Raw genomic sequence first — 12221 nt, 5'->3', positions numbered from 1 at the left:
TACATGTATCTGTATATCTTTATATTAGATTTTCAGAAATGCCAATGAATTTATTTTAAAACAAGATTTTTGTAAATCTTTTCCGATCGATATGTGGATAATTCCGACTAAATACTCTAGAAAAGAATTTTCAATTCATTCATAAATTCGCTATACAAATAACACCAATAGATGTATAAGGAGTAAACGATGATAACGTATCAATTCTTAACAACACATGTATTGAATTCACATTTGACATTTACACCGATATGGAAAAAAAAGTATATTTTTTCTAGACCCTCATTTAACTACAACATGTATAAAATCATTTTAAATGAATTTCTGGAAAATAAATGCTTTGTACAAGTGAATATATTATATAATACAACACATAACATATACTTTAGTACAATCACCTTTCGATCAAAAATGTGTAACATCTCGAAATGGTAATTTTTCGACAACTAGTAATAAAATTTGCATCTTGCATCGATTCTTAACCTATTTTTAATTCAAGAACTTTATTATGTAAGGTCATGTAAATTTTCACTTCTCTTTAGAGTTGAAAGGTTTCACCCTAATTGAACACTTAAACCATATTATTTATGCAGGTCCTCGTGATCTAGATAGCTTTGCCATGTTTTTCTCATTTGCCGCTGGATTATTTGCGGTAGTTTATTTATTCATATTTACAAAAGGTGAGTACAATATTTTTGTATCGATCAGTTGAATAATTTTGATAATCTTGTGTGCAAGAGTAGTGACCTTTTACAATTGCTGCACAAAATGGCGGCGTGCCCCACCTTTAACCAAAAATTTCATAAAATAAACTGTCATTTATTGTTGACCGCTCTAAAATTAAAGTGCAATTGAATTTTGAATTAAAACAAAATAAATCAATTTATATCTGTAGCCATTCTGTTGATGAAATTAACAGGATATTGTGTATTGGAACACCTTGGTCAGATATACAATTTTGACGTTACTGTTTTACGGGAACTTGACTGATCAATGAATAATTGGTGATTGATGTTTGACTGATTGATGAATGATATGTGCACGATAACCAATGGAATCCGTCAGATATTTCAAATAAACTATAAGAGAGTTACTGTGACTACAGTTATCAACCAATCGGTCAATTAATTGTATGCATAGATCGGACAGAAACATAATATATAATTAAAATTCTTATTTTAAACGGACCCGCAGTAAACGTGGAACTGTTTTGAGACTTCTTTATCCGATATTTGCTATCAACTACGTCGCAATTACATAATAGAAAAATTCGTATTACATTTAGCATATTTTGATATAAAATTGCTATGATATTGTTTCTTTTTTCTAAATTTTCTGCTATATAAATTAAATAATTGAAGAAATGTGGCATACTCAGACTGTTCCTGTATCACTAAAAAGAGATACAATATTATACTTTATTTATCGTTAGTATCATAGTCGTAGGTAAGACGAGGCAACACTTACACCCTTGTTAGATTTATTATGCAGGTTAAAGTTGCTAGATATTGTGAGGAAAAGGTAATTAAAGACTTTTTTATGATAATAAAAAGTGCAATTATTTCTAAATCGTAAATTTTATGAAATGAGTGACTAGTGAAAATAATATTTATCCAATTCGTGTATGTATCATAAGCTTACTCTTCTTTGCACGCCTGTATCATGTTTTACGCTTCCATATCGTAAAATCGCCAAAACAATATTTCTCTCAGTTTGTTATGATTTGAATACATGGCAGTTTATTAAAATATTTGTGTTTAGAAACCTTAAAAGTAACCAATCAACAAAGAAGCATAAAATACGATAATAGTTTTTTAAATGACAGATCCTTTGCGATCACCGGATTTTTACGGAAAAGTTAAAGTTAATTTCACTGCAAAAAATTAAAGTTTTATAATAAAAAAAACCCTAGCTATTTAGTTATAATTTTTTTTTTAACTTGAAGTTTCATATGACTTCATAGATATAATAATATTTAACATTGAATGTTGACAACGGAAATTGTAGAATATTTATCAAAGGTATCAGAATTTTAATTTAGTACGCCAGATGCGCGTTTCGTCTACATAGGACTCATCTGTGACGCTCATATTAAAATATTTATGAAACAAAACAAGTAAAAAGTTGAAGAGCATTGAGCATGTTGAGGATCAAAGATTCCAAAAAATTGTACCAAATACGGCTAAGGTAATCTATGCCTGGGATAAGAACATCCTTAGTTTTTCGAAAAAAATCTAAGTTTTGCAAACAGGAAATTTATAAAAATGACCACATATAGGCAAAAGATACAAAAGAGACATTCAATCTCATTAGTCAAAATAAACTGACAACACAATGGAAAATTTAAAGATATTGAACCGGTTACAGACAATCATTTAATCACATTGTCCGCCAAAAAAAGAGCATTAATAGTATAGAATAAAATATTGGAATTTGCATAATAAAAATTTCATTATATTGTTTTTGTGTGTGCATGTTTATTATATCATGTTGTTTTGAAATTTATAGACATCTAGTGATTCATGTACCTTTAAAATCTGTTTACCTTTGAAAATGTTTTATAGTGGCAAATGCAATGCTAGTGATCAACGTACATATTATTGTGTTTAAGTGTTTTAAGTGTTGACATAATTAACATTATTAAGTCTGCATACTGTACCATGTCATAGAACGTATACACTTGGAACGCAAACAATTAAAGTTTTACCATTTGTTAATTTTGCAATTGTTTTCCTATTCAATAAATGAATGTCGACCTCCTTGCAATCACAATGACGATTGACATTATTTAAAAAAATCGTCATGTCAACAGTAAATTTTTAATTGTAGGTGTGTAGGTTAATTCGGTCAATACTTTTCATATGACTAGTATGAAAGCAATCAGTTTGCATTAAACATAGTATCGTTGGTATTGAATAATTTTCTTTTAATTTTGTTAATTCTGAAAAATATATCTGAATGGTATTTTAGTTAATGATTATAATATTTAAAAAGTGTTGGAAAATAAATGTCTCATCTGCACACTGCTAGCATAAATAGATTGAAAGAAAACACTCACTTCATCTACTTTACTTTAGACTTTCGAAATGTTTTTGTAATTTATTGTACAAAGATCAAATGGATATATTTCATTATAATAGGTACATGTACGTTACAATTGTTTTTTAGCAAACGATTTTTCTTTATTGCTATTAGTGTTTTTCACAATTAAAAGCCATGAGCAACCATTTTTTTTCTGTATAATTTAATTATTTGCTGATATATCTTTTTTATACTTAAATACTCTCCATATGTTTGCATTAAGTTCTATATTTTTTAATATACTGGCATCAATTAATTATTGAAATCGCATCAGGTGCAATAAAATGTGTACCCTCATTGGAACTGAATTTGCATATTTTATATGTATTTTATTTTTAAAAGAGCCTAAAATAAACCTTGTGTAAAATTTTACGTCGAACAAAATTGTTGACACCAAAATTAATGACAGGGGGGTCAAAATACCATGGCATAGTAAAATTTTAAAAATATCTTTTCCAGCAAGATAAATACATTCAAACTACTTATTTGTGTATTCAAACTACATAAAAAAGATAGAATTGTCAGAATTTTTTAAATTAAAGGTTTAGAGTAGGGAGTTCAATATACCGCAGGGGGTCAAAATACCATGGCAAAGTAAAATTTCAAAAATATCTTTTCCAGCAAGTTAAATACATACAAACTACTTATTGGTGAATTCTAACTACATAAAAGAGTTAGAATGACCAGAATTTTGGAAATTAAAGGTCTTAGAGTAGGGGGTTCAATATACCGCAGGGGGTCAAAAGACCATGACAAAATAAAATTTTCAAAATATCTTTTCCAGCAAGTTTAATGCATACAACTATTTGTTGGTGTATTCTAACTACATATAAGAGTTAAAATTGCCAGATTTTTTTGAATTGTCTGGAGTAAGGGGTTCAATATACTGCAGGGGGGTCAAAATACCATGGCAAAGTAAAATTTTCAAAATATCTTTTCCAGCAAGTTTAATACATACAAACTACTTGTTGGTGTATTCTAACTACTTATAAGATTTAAAATTGCCAGAATTTTTTGACTTAAAGGTCTCAATATACTGCAAAGGAGGAAGGGGTGGGGGGTTGTCAAAATACCATGGCAAAGTAAAATTTTCAAATTATCTTTTCCAGCAAGTTAAATACATACAAACTCCTTATTGGTGTATTCTTACTACAAAAAAACGATAGAATTGCCAGAATTTTTTTTAACTAAAGGTCTAGAGTAGGGGATTCAATATACCGCAGGGGGTCAAAATACCATGGCAAAGTAAAATTTTCAATATAACTTTTCCAGCAAGATTAATACATTCAAACTACTTATTGGTGTATTCTTACAACATAAAAAAGATAGAATTGCCAGAATTTTTTAAATTAAAGGTCTAGGGAAGGGGGTTCAACATACCGCAGGGCGTCAAAATACAATGGTAAAGTAAAATTTTAAAATAACTTTTCCAGCAAGATTAATACATTCAAACTACTTATTGGTGTATTCTTACTAAAAAGATAGAATAGCCAGAATTTTTTAAATTAAAGGTCTAGAGTAGGGGGTTTAATATTCCGCAGGGGGGTCAAAATACCATGACAAAGTAAAATTTTAAAAATATATTTTCCAGCAAGTTAAATACATACAAACTACTAATTGGTGAATTCTAACTCCATAAAAGAGTTAGAATTACCAGATTTTTGGAAATTTGGAAAAAATATTTTGAAAATAAAATCCATGGTATTTTGACCCCCCTGCGGTATATTGAACCCCCTACTATATAGACCTTGAACTTCAAAAATTCAAGCTATTCTAACGCCTTTATATTGTAATAATACTCCAATAAGTAGTTTGTATATATTAAACATGCTGGAAAAGATATTTTGAAAAAAAAATATTCCTTGGTATTTTGACCCCCGAATCATGGTATATTGAACCCCCTACTATAGACCTTGAATTTCAAAAATTCGAGCTATTCTAACTTCTTAACAAGTAATAATAATTCAATAAGTATTTTGTATGTATTAAATATGCTTGAAAAGATGTTTTGAAAATTTTATTAAGCCATGGTATTTTGACACCCTGCGGTATATTGAACCCCCTACTATAGACCTTGAATTTCAAAACTTCTAGCTATTTTAACTCCTTAACATTGTGATTATACTCCAATAAGTAGTTTGTATGTATTAAATATGCTTTAAAAGATATTTTGAAAAATTTTACTTACCCATGGTATTTTGACCCCACCACTGCGATATATTGAACCCCCTACTAAAGACCTTGAATTTCAAAAATTCTTGCTATTCGAACTCCTTTACATGGTAATAGTACTTCAATAAGTAGCTTGTATTTATTAAATATGCTTGAAAAGATATTTTGAAAAATTTTACTTACCCATGGTATTTTGACCCCCATGCGGTATATTGAACCCCCTACCATAGACCTTGAATTTCCTTAACATGTAATAATACTCCAATAAGTAGTTTGTATGTGTTTAGCATACTGAAAAATATAGTTTGCAAAATTTTACATTGCCATGGTATTTTGACACCCCCCGCAGTATATTGAACCCCCTACTTATATAATTAAAACCACAAATAAAAAAAAATAATAGCCAATAAATTGTAAATTAGATTATCTGCAATACTATTTATCAAAAACAGGGGGGTTCCATATACCGCAGGGGGTTCAAAATACCATATGTGAAAAATGACACCGGGGTCAAAATACCATGCCGCATGGTATTTTGACCCCGGTGTCAATTTTTAGTGGGTTCAAAATACCATTTGACACCGGAACTCACCCTGTGAGTCGAAATATTTTGTCGGTTTGGAGTAATCCCTCCGAAACCCAAAAACCTTGTTATCGTTCCAACACCGTTACCGTTATAGGTAGAAAAAAAACGAAGGGTGAAATTTGTTCAGGACCAGACCCTAGTTCTTCATTACATTTGGATCGAAAAGATTCAACGACTCATTGGTAGGGTTATGCCCTATTAAAATTAAACGGTGTAGGTTAGCCATCAAAACTCAGAAACGGTAAGTCGTAGACACCTAGGATTTTCACTATTCATCATCAATTCATATGACTTTTAAAAATACCTCCAGGTCAAATGTGTATGTTGACCTTGACATTTGACCTTACACCTTGTTATGGGATAATCTCAGCAACCTTAATACTTTCAGAAGTGTTGTATAGTGGAAAATGTTTGGGTCATTAATGCGCAACTTTGTTACATTTGACCTTTCTGTAAGGGGTATAACCCCTGTTTTAGGTTTCTGAAAAGAGAAAATCAGCTTTTACTATATAACCAAAGGTCCTAGACCCATGGGGTCTTCAGCAATGACATTGGGGACTAATGACCTTGAAAAAGGTCAAAAGGTCAGGGTCATGTCCCATATAGCGAATTATGTATTTTTGACCTTATTTAAAGGATTTTCAGTTTGTTTTGAAGCTTTTTAAGGTTGACCTTGACCTTACAACTTTTTGTTGATATCTCAAAAACGATTGAACTTACAGAAATAGTAAATAGTGAAAAACGTTGAAGTGGATGAAGCGCAACTTTTTAAAATTTGACCGAGGTGATTTGACCTTTCTGTAAGGGGTATAACCTGTGTAAGAACTTTTCAATACATTCTACGTCTATTGGAACATGTATTTTACATTACAAAAGGAAAGACCTCTCAATTGTTCAAGAACAATTGACATTTTAATTATTATTATTATTCTTTTTCCGCCAAACTTTGACGAAGTTAACAGCCTTAACCGTAAGACGTGTCGCTTTCATGTTCACATTTTGTATCAGTGTCATGAATACTTATAGTGAACTCACCCTGTGAGTCGAAATTTTATTTTCCAGAATATCGGATTTAATGATTTTGACAGTCTGCATAGAAGTCTAGAAAATGTATACTTCATTAACATTAACTTTATATGTTGAATTTAATTGGTTTTTTTAATTGCAGTAAACATTCAAATTCATGTTTACCCAGAAGTCCACGAAATGTGGTATGCCATTAAGAATAATGATTACTGATTTTTGTTATTGCGGTTAACATGTTTGTATCATTTAGTTCCGGGTAGGATCGACATGATTTAAGAAAGTAATAGTGCTTTCAATGTTTTAAATTTCACATTAACAATTTAATTTTTTTAAATATTAAAATGTCGTATAAAATATTACTCCTTGTCTGTCTCTACGTACGTCTCATAACAAGTTTCCGTTCCCGTACTTCAGTTTTTGGATGGCATAATGGTTACATATACATTTGAAAAAGAGTTAAATGCGTGTTGCTATGTTAAAAGAGCCAGTGGCTCGGAGGGAATTTTATAATAAATGTTTTATGAAAGTATAAATATATATTTACCTAGTTAAGGAACTGTATTATGCAACTCTGTCATTATTTCTTATGACCTGATTATGTTCAATCGACTTTTAAGAAATCAAATATTAATTATGTCAACAGTATGATATGTGTGTCACAGGATTTACAATGTTGGAATTAATCTGTTAATTATGTTACGGATTTGCATAAGCAAAAGTAGGATGCATCTGAATAAGAATTAGCAGCAAGTTGTAATTGAGAGCATTATCTTGATTGTGTATCGTTTGAATTCGTCGGTGGAGATTTCCGATTGTTGAAGTGTGTGATAAAGCTACACAATCACATTTGTTGTAAAGTGTTGGCTACAATTTGAAACATCCTTTTCTTTAATGGTATACTTAAAATTATACTTCAAATGTGGGACCCATTTGAGTAAGAATTAGCTGAAAGTTGTATTTGAGAGCTTAATCTTGATTTAGAGAAGGTCTCCGATTGTTGGAGAGTGATAAAGTTGCACATAAATGTTAATGTTTAAGTGTTGCCTACACTTAATGAAATATCATTTGCTTCGGTGTAATATTTAAACATAAAACTTGGTTAAATAATATTAAATTTTAATTGTATTGATTTATGAAGAATTTTCTCCTATAGTTTTCCGGTATCATCTTTAAGTGGTGTTGTTCAGTAACAAGATTTGATATCAATAGTTATATCAATTGTTTATTTAGTTTTTGGTAAGTATTTGTGTTCGTCACTTATATATACTAAAATATGGATACTAATGAATCATACATGTAATGCAATTATAAATTAAAAACCAATTGTTCAGAGAACCATTGATGGTCTTTCCACCAGTAATGATTTTTTTTATATGAAAATATTTAAATTTGGTTTTAAATGTCAATTTCAGCGTCAAATGACAACTTATTGTACGCTGATTCCAAAAATATAAGGTTTCTACACAAAAAGATATAAATAAGGGAGATAATTTTCTACTTCCGGTTCAAAATATGTTACTTCCGGTACTGTCTTATAGTTTACTTGACGCTGATTCCAAAAATATATGGTTTTACATACTTTTACAACAATTTATTACAAAAATAAGTTACTTCCGGTTTACAAAAGGTCACTTCCGGTTAGCTTTTTCAACGTCATATTGCTTGCAACCTAATGCTAAAAGTCTGATAGCTTTAACATGAATACATATGAGGTAAAAGCAAAGGTCAAAATCTAGAACGTTAAATCAACAAATGACCTTCAGCTCAATTCCAAGGTCATAAACCAAGGACCTCAAATCAAAAGACTCTAGGTATTTACTTTATATTGTTAATGAGTTATATTACCATACAACTGATATTAGATATAAAAGGGGGAAAACTCGCATCAAACATCTACTTATCCTTTCGACTAAAATTTATGTGTAACTACATGTCGCGACTAACAATTGTGTGAAAATATTTTGTCGATATCTTATAAGATTTCTAAAAATGAGAGATAACAAGCCAAAATCAAAATTTTGAACATGACCTTGACCTTTGACCTTGACCTAATTTCATTTTTTTGAACCAAGGACCTCAAATAAAAAGACCCTAGGCCTCTATCACTTATGGTTTACCAGTTAGAAATGCATATTCTTATATCAAACATAAAAGGGGAGAAAACTCTCATATGGAATCTATATACGGCTTCGGTCAAAATAAAACACAACATCCTGAGGATATAACGAGCAATTTGGAAAAATAAATTTTTCGGTTTCTAATACGGTTGTGAAGCCTTAGAGATAACAAGAAAAACAGTGTTTGGGGAGATAACTCTTATATGGGAAAGTATTCAGTTAAGCAGAGTTGGTTTCAAAAGCGTATAAACTGTTCGATATCATATTCTAAATATCTAAGCGACATCTTGCGAAACAAAAAAACAGCGAAGGAAAAAAATTAGGCGGAAGAAAAAAAAAAAAAATAATAATGATTAAAAACCAATTGTTCAGAGAACCATTGATGGTCTTTCCACCAGTTAAGACCTTTTTTTATATGAAAATATTAGAATTTGGTTTTAAATGTCAATTTTAGCGTCAAATGACAGCTTATTGAACGCTTATTCCAAAAATATATGGTTTCTATACAAAAAGATATAAATAAGGAAGATAATTTGTTACTTCCGGTTTACAATATGTTACTTCCGGTAACTTTTTATTGTTTACTTGACACTGATTCCAAAAATATATGGTTCTATATACTTTTTCATTAATTAAGTACAAAATATAGCAACTTCCGGTTTACAAAAGGTCACTTCCGGTTGTCTTTTTCTAGATCACATTGCTTGCAACCTAATTTAAAAAGTCCCATGTCTTGATCATGTAAACATATGAGGTAAAAGCAAAGGTCAAAATCTAGAACGTTACATTTACCTATGACCTTGAGCTCAATTTCGAGGTCATCAACCAAGGACCTCAAATCCAAAGACTCTAGGCCTCTTCTATATATTGTTAATGAGTTGTATTACCTTACAACTAATATTAGATATAAAACGGGGTAAAACTGGCATCAAATGTCTACGTACTCTTTCGACTAAAATTTAGGTGTTACGACATGTCGCAACTAACAATTTAGTAAAAATAATTTGTCGATAAGTTGTATGGCTTTTGAAAATAAGTGAAAATAAGCCAAAATCAAAATTTATAATATGACCTTGACCTTTGACCTTGACCTTATTTTCATTTTTTTGGACCAAGGATCTCATATCAAAAGACCCTAGGTCTCTATCACTTATGGTTTACTAGTTAGAAATGCATATTCTTATATCAAACATAAAAGGGGGGATAACTCTCATATGGAATCTATATACGGCTTCGGTCAAAATAAAACAGAACATCCTAAGGATATAACGAGCAATTTGGAAAAATAAATTTGTCGGTTTCTTATACGGTGGTGAAGCCTTAGAGATAACAAGAAAAACAATGTTCTGGGAGATAACTCTTATTTGGGAAAGTATTCGGTTAAGCAGAGTTGGTTTCAAAAGCGTATAAACTGTTCGATATCATATTCCAAAAATCTAAGCGACATCTTGCGAAACAAAAAAACAGTGAAAGAAAAAAATTAGGCAGAAGAAAAAGTGGAAAGACCTAATTAAAAACCAATTGTTCAGAGAACCATTGATGGTCTTTCCACCACTTACAACATATTTTGATGTGAAAATATTAAAAATTCAGTTGAAATGTCAGTCCTTATGACTTTATGATGTCTAAATATGAATTTGGAGCAAAGGTCAAAATCTAGAACGTCCAACTAACCTATGACCTTGACTTCAATTTCAAGGTCATAGACTAAGGATCTCAAATCTATAGACACTAGTTCCTTAATATGTATGGTTCATGAGTAATATTACTTTACGCATAATTCTAAACATAAGAGGGGCAAAAACTCCCATTTATTGTCTACGCACCCTTTCAACCAAAATTTGTAAGTTACGACATGTCGCAACTAACAATTTAGTAAAAATAATTTGTTGATATCTTATAAGGTTAATGAAAATGAGTGAAAATAAGCCAAAATCAAATTTTATAATATGACCTTGACCTTTGACCTTGACCTTATTTTCATTTTTTTGGACCAAGGACCTCAAATCAAAAGACCCTAGGTCTCTATCACTTCTGGTTTACCAGTTAGAAATACAAATTCTTATATCAAACATAAAAGGGGGGATAACTGTCATATGGAATCTATATACGGCTTCGGTCAAAATAAAACAGAACATCCTAAGGATATAACGAGCAATTTGGAAAAATAAATTTGTCGGTTTCTTATACGGTTGCGAAGCCTTAGAGATAACAAGAAAAACAGTGTTCGGGGAGATAACTCTTATTTGGGAAAGTATTCGGTTCAAACGAGTTGGTTTCAAAAGCGTATAAACTGTTCAATATCATATTCCAAAAATCTTAGCGACATCTTGCGAAACAAAAAAACAGCGAAGGAAACAAATTAGGCGGAAGAAAAAAAAAAATAATAATTAAAAACCAATTGTTCAGAGAACCATTGATGGTCTTTCCACCACTTACAACCTATTTTGATGTGAAAATATTAAAAATTCAGTTGAAATGTCAGTTCCTATGACTTTATGATGTCTAAATATGAATTTGGAGCAAAGGTCAAAATCTAGAACGTCCAATTAACCTATGACCTTGACCTCAATTTCAAGGTCATAGACTAAGGATCTCAAATCTAAAGACACTAGTTCCTTAATATGTATGGTTCATGAGTAATATTACTTTACGCATAATTCTAAACATAAGAGGGGCGAAAACTCCCATTTATAGTCTACGCACCCTTTCAACCAAAATTTATAAGTTACGACATGTCGCAACTAACAATTTAGTAAAAATAATTTGTCGATAAGTTATACAGCTTTTGAAAATAAGTGAAAATAAGCCAAAATCAAAATTTATAATATGACCTTGACCTTTGACCTTGACCTTATTTTCATTTTTTTGGACCAAGGACCTCAAATCAAAAGACCCTAGGTCTCTATCACTTATGGTTTACCAGTTAGAAATGCAAATTCTTATATCAAACATAAAAGGGGGGATAACTCTCATATGGAATCTATATACGGCTTCGGTCAAAATAAAACAGCACATCCTGAGGATATAACGAGCAATTTGGAAAAATAAATTTGTCGGTTTCTTATACAGTTGCGAAGCTTTAGAGATAACAAGAAAAACAGTGTTCGGGGAGATAACTCTTTTTTGGGAAAGTATTCGGTTAAGCAGAGTTGGTTTCAAAAGCGTATAAACTGTTCGATATCATATTCCAAAAATCTAAGCGACATCTTGCGAAACAAAAAAACAGCGAAGGAAAA

This window comes from Mytilus edulis, chromosome 11 (assembly GCF_963676685.1).
Source record: "Mytilus edulis chromosome 11, xbMytEdul2.2, whole genome shotgun sequence".
In the NCBI taxonomy this organism is placed as follows: Eukaryota; Metazoa; Mollusca; class Bivalvia; order Mytilida; family Mytilidae; genus Mytilus; species Mytilus edulis.
Note: the sequence above shows the minus strand (reverse complement) of the source record.